This window comes from Peromyscus californicus, unplaced genomic scaffold (assembly GCF_007827085.1).
Source record: "Peromyscus californicus insignis strain IS unplaced genomic scaffold, ASM782708v3 Scaffold_12__1_contigs__length_115047231, whole genome shotgun sequence".
NCBI lineage: Eukaryota > Metazoa > Chordata > Mammalia > Rodentia > Cricetidae > Peromyscus > Peromyscus californicus.
The window spans coordinates 71,028,170-71,034,339 of NW_026294413.1; positions in this window are offsets into that span (position 1 = coordinate 71,028,170).

Here is a 6,170-nt window from a genome sequence, read left to right on the forward strand (position 1 = left end):
TACAGGCCCTAGATATGAATGTTTACACATACATAGATATGTGGAGGAATACCACTGGTCATAGAATTTGAAAAGGACATGAAAAAGAAGAAAAGATAGCCTAGCAGAGGGCAGAAAAAAAAAAAGAAAAGCAGCAGAAATTTATACAGTAACAGAATAAACATGACATGAAACCAGAAGGGGCTTCAAAGGGAGAGCCAAGAAGCCAGTAGGAGGGGACAAGGGATGTGGATGTAGCAGTGATGCTGATGGTCATCTAGGGTTTTACAGAGTACATTCCCAGGAACAGACAAAGGACTGGATGTCAGGGTAAGACAGAAGATGAGCCTCAGAGGAGGAGGAAGTAAAGCTTTTTCCTTTAGGAATGGGGGATATTCTAAGTCTGAGAGTTCATTAAACCGATTCTGAGCTGAGTCTTTGGTAGCTCTCTGGGTCCTCCTGTTTCCTCTATTGGTCCTGTTCAGATAGCAACACTCTTACCTTCCAAACACATCCTTTCAGGTGTCTTCGAGGAACCAGAAACTTCCATCTCAGGGAGTTGTTATTCTTTCCCATCCACAAATATGACTCTAACTCTTCTAGAAGTTCATTACATTTGGTACTACATTTTAAGACTGATAAAATGAGTTACATTATAAATAAAAATTTTGAAAATAAGTATTTCCCTATTACACATTTGGAGATATTCCAGAAGGAAAAAGGAAAGTCTTCACAGGCTGTTGCATTTGAGTCAAGACTTAAAGGAAGTGCAGAATATCACCATGCTGGCGGTTGATGAGACAACACTATGAGCAGGCAAGGCAAAGGCTCAGAGTAGAGAATTTAAATTTTACATGTATTAAGAAGATTTCATTGTTTGCATTTAGTGAGTTCTCTAAGTGTCTGTTGCTTCACCTTGCATTCCTGGGAGGGATTCTCCTGCCAAAATAAGTGTTATAGCCTTGCAGAAACCCATAGAACTGAAGCTTCTTTGCTAGGTTTTTAGTTTGGGAAAACTTGCTAAAGTCATGGTGAGCCACTGAGGTCTCAGATTATTACTGATTAGGGACCCATGTGAGATTTTATGTCACTTAATGTTTATTTTGTTGAACTGGAGCTCCAACACTCCTTGCACCCACATGCCCAGTGCTTACCCTCTATGGCTATGTAGTGGCTTTCTTCACCTCTTTGACTTGCTTTGGTCTGAAGTCCACTTTTTCAGATGAGACTTGCTGTGCCACATCTACTGATTTCACTTACTTGGCCTGCTGATCCCTGGCTGTCAGTTTTTGTTGTTCTTGCTTATGAGAGGTTTCTGGTGGAGATACAAATAGTATTTTACTTGATTCAGCCAGTTAGCCTGTGGCTTTTAATTGGTGAGTTGAAGCCATTTGTATTTTTTGTATTAGTTACAATTTGAGTAATATATTAACATCATTCAAATCCAGTCCCTGAACTTTATGTAGTTGAACATGCCTGCCATGATTGTCATGAGTCACCTGTGGTCATGCTGCAGTGGTGGCACACCACAGTTGCTAGTGGTTTCTGGGATTAATGTCAAAGCAGCACTGGTGTCTACTCTTCTGTACAGTCAGTGAGAAAATTCCAGTATGTGTCCATTTCTTAATTCTACCCTCCCCCCAACATATAAAAGACAGACCCAATTGATACCTACACACAATCACTATACAGTAATGCTTGTTAAAAGGTCTATATGGAACTTGAATCAGTAAATATTTCTACTTTCTATATTACAATGACTTATGCATATAACCTCCTCCTGTTGATGTATCTCTACATCTTCAAAGATTTAAAGTGGATTAACCAGACCATAATACCTTAATTTAATAGTAATCATGTCCTTTTAACTTGATTATTGATAATAACTTGCTGTTGTCATGATTTTGTTGGATGATGATTTGGTTGTGTGGCTGATTACTGTTCTTTCCTTCCCATTTCATATTAGGGGTTTGTTGGTTGGCTGTGTTGGACATGATTGACTTCTTCCTGTCTCTCCTCTTTTATCACTTACTCTCATGAATCGTTTTGTTTTGTGCTTTTGCTGAAATTTTTATTTCTCTATTGAAATGAAGAGATCACTTGCCACATACAGCAATCTTGGTTGATAGCTATTTACTTTCAGACCTTAAACCATATCATGACATATATTCTCGGCTTTTAGAGTGATCTAGTCTTTTCTGATGTTTTTGATTTGAATGTGGATTGATGTTTTCCACTTGTAATTCTTTTGAGGCCTTTGTTTCTTTTTTATTTAGAGACAAACTTTTGCTGTGTGGCCCTGGCTGTCCTGAAACTAACTCAGTACACCAGAGGAGCCAAAATACAGGGATCCCCATGTCTCTGCCTCAAGAGTGTAGGAATTAAAGGCAAGCACTACCATAGTTTTGGGAGTTTTTTATTGTTATGGTTTTTTGTTTGTTTGTTTGTTTGTTTGTTTGTATGGTTGGTTGCTTGGTTTTTTTAAGACAGGGTTTCTCTGTGTAGCCCTGGCTGTCCTGGAACTCAATCTGTAGACCAGGCTGGACTCGAACTCAGAGATCCACCTGGTCCTGCATCATGAATGCTGATATTAAACACTTGCACAGCCTGGTTTTCCTTATACTTTTGATCATTTCCTTACTTGACCAGGAGCAGCTTTTCTCTGGTCATGTCTGTTTAGGAAAAATGCTCTTTAGTTTGGATCTCTATTTCTTTCACTCAGTTTGTGGGATCTTCTGTTTTCCTTTGATTGAATGAACTGTCTATGTTTTCAAACTTTTTCTCAGTTCCTTCTTGTGCCTCAGGGATATTTGGGATTGGCTCTTGGATGTGTCCCACATTTCTTGGAAGGTTTGGATATGTTCATTTCTTTTTTTTTTTTATTTTTATTTTGCAGTACAATTCAGTTCTACATATCAGTCACGGATTCCCTTGTTCTCCCCCCTCTGGCCCCCCTCACCTTCCCCCCAATCCACCCCCCATTCCCACCTCCTCCAGGGCAAAGCCTCCCCTGCGGACTGAGATCAACCTGGTAGACTCAGTCCAGGCAAGTCCAGTCCCCTCTTCCCAGGCTGAGCCAAGCGACCCTGCATAGGCCCCAGGTTTCACACAGCCAACTCAATCAATGAGCACACGACCCGGTCACTCTGCTTGGGTGCCTCCCAAACAGATCAAGCCAATCAACTGTCTCACCCATTCAGAGGGCCTGATCCAGTTGGGGAGCCCTCAGCCATTGGTTCATAGTTCATGTGTTTCCACTCATTTGGCTATTTGTCCCTGTGCTTTATCCAACCTTGGTCTCAACAATTCTCACTCATGTAAACCCTCCTCATTCTCGCTAATTGGACTTCCAGAGCTCCACCCAGGGCCTAGCCATGGATCTCTGCATCCAGATCCCTCAGTAGTTGGATGGGGTTTCTAGCACGATAATTAGGGTGTTTGGCCATCCCATCACCAGAGTAGGTCAGTTCGGGCTGTCTCTCGACCATTGCCAGCAGTCTGTTGTGGGGGTACCTTTGTGGATTTCTGTGGGCCTCTCTAGCACTTTGCTTCTTCCTATTCTCATGTGGTCTTCATTTACCATGGTCTCCTATTCCTTGTTCTCCCTCTCTGTTGTTGATCCAGCTGGGATCTCCTGCTCCCCCAAGCTCTCTTTCCCTCGACCCTCACCCTTCATTACCCCCACTCAAGTCCAGGCTGTTCATGTAGATCTCTTCCATTTCTCCATCATTGGGCAATCCCCGTGTCCTTCTTGGGGTCCTGTTTTCCAGGTAGCCTCCCTGGTGATGTGAGTAGCAGACAAGTCATCCTTGTTTCATGTCTAGTATCCTGCTATGAGTGAGTACATACCATGTTTGTCTTTCTGAGTCTGGGTTACCTCACTCAGGATGATTTTTTCAGATCCATCCATTTGTCTGCAAACCTCATGATGCCATTGTTTTTCTCTGCTGAGTAGTATTCCATTGTGTATATGTACCACATTTTGTTTACCCATTCTTCAGTTGAAGGGCATCTAGGTTGTTTCCATGTTCTGGCTATTACAAACAATGCTGATATGAACATAGCTGAACAAGTGCTCTTGTGGTTTGATTGAGCATTCCTTGGGTATATGCCCAAGAGTGGTGGATATGTTCATTTCTATATAGTTTATGATTGTATTGCTGTCTCAACCTTGTCTTTCATCTCTGAAACTCATGCTTCTGCCTGGACTTGTCTGTCAATGATGCTTTCTGATGTTTTTTGTTTGATTGATTGATTCCTCCTTTTCTAATAATTTTGCTTGATTCATTTTCAGAGTCTCAATTTTCTTGCTGAAGCTTTCCTCCATTTTTTAAAATTTTTTCAAGTTCCTGATTGTTTTGTTCACTTTGATAACTTCCTTATCTACTCCCTGAGTTTGAGTCTCTTACATTGTTCTTATGCTTACTTGACTCCCATAGATGGTCACTCATATTCTTTTAAAGAGAACACTAAGTCTTTTTCTTGTATTTTAGCTGTCTCATTCTCTTTGGTGTCCACTACTGAGGAGTTGTGAGTTTAGGTGTATGTCATAGTGGATGGTTTTCTCATATATTTTGTGTTTATTCATTGTCCTCTGTCATCTGATGGATGTGTCTTCTAACTTTCTTCCTCTGTTTTATCCTCTATCTCATGTGATTTCTCCTGGTGATTTGTCTTTACTTAGATTTATGTTATCTACTGATATTTAGCAGGAAATGTGCCTGAACTACCAGACATAATGACTCAGCAGAAGTCCCAGTGCTGACTTACAGTAGAAAACACTAGGGCACTTTTCCAAATCCCCAATAGAGTTCAAAGACAGTGTTTGGGTGACAATGTGCTTCTTTTGAGTTAATGTGTAAGTCATAAAGAGAATAAGGAAAGGAAAAGGAGGAAAGAAGGACTGAAATTAAAATGAGAAAGGAAGCATGTGAGACACAGTTTAGGACAATAAAGAAATTGTTGTAAGACTTGAGTCCTAAAAGATTTGACAGCAAGATTAAATTATAAGACAGCAACCTAACAAAATATAAATTTACAAATACAAATAAATACAATCTTCTGGAAATGACATGGACATTGCATTTGTGAAATCACAAAAGCATTGTCTACAAGCACAAGATTGTACCTTTAAGCATTCTATCATTGTCAGGATGTTCAACCCTATCTGAAGAGCTACAATCTGTTGGTGCTTGCTTGGGGGAGGGGGAGTCATATTCCTCAGTGGTGTAATGCTGATAAGCAGTTGTCTTTCTCCAGGAAGTCCCCTGCCCAGGTCCATGGTCATGGAAGAAATCCTCCTTGAAGATAGTGATCCACAGGAAAAGAATATAAATATAAGACAAAAATGATACTTGTGAGAAAGAAGAAGGAGTTTGTGGGGAGAGGGAGGGTAGTCAGAGAGGGTAATAGGGGAAGACAATCAAAGCACATTGTGTGTGTGTGTGTGTGTGTGTGTGTGTGTGTGTGTGTGTGTGTGTGTGTGTAAAACTGTGCAAAAATAATAGATTAAAACACCCAACATCATAAAGTAAAAGGTATCATGCACACAATCATTGTTTCATCCTCTTCAGGATGAGGTGGTTTCACTCTGCTTGGAATGACTTTGTATCAGTCTCCACAGATAGCAAAGGCAACTAGTCTCAGGAATCCAAACAAGTTATCAGTTGGTCCTTCCAGAAGAGGATTTCTGTGATGAAAGACCACTTTTCTGTCAGAAGTTTTTGAGGTGAGGCCCTGTTCTATTTTGGTTTGGGTTTCGGTGATAGAACACATTTCAAAATCAAGCTGGATAAGAAAGAGAATATTTCAGATCATACTTCTACCTCACTGTCCATCATTGAGAGAACCAAATCAGAATTCAAAGCAGAAATCCAGAGCCAGGAACTGAAACAGACACCAGGAAAAATGTATTGGACAGCTGGATTTTCTCTCTGTGGCTCTCAGGGAGACCATGCAGGCAGACACTTCACTGCTGGCTGCAGCTGGTGGTAACTACAGAAGCAGCTTGTTACATCTCTGTCCCTTGACTGGTTCTTTGGGGAGGAAGTACCATGTCGGATACTTTCTGTTGTTTTAGCTCTTGCTCTTCAAGGACCTATTGCAGTTTTACCTTTCCTCTATTTCCTCTTATCTCAGAAACCCAACATCTAATCCCACAGCTTACCCAGAAGCCCTATGGTAGCTTTGTA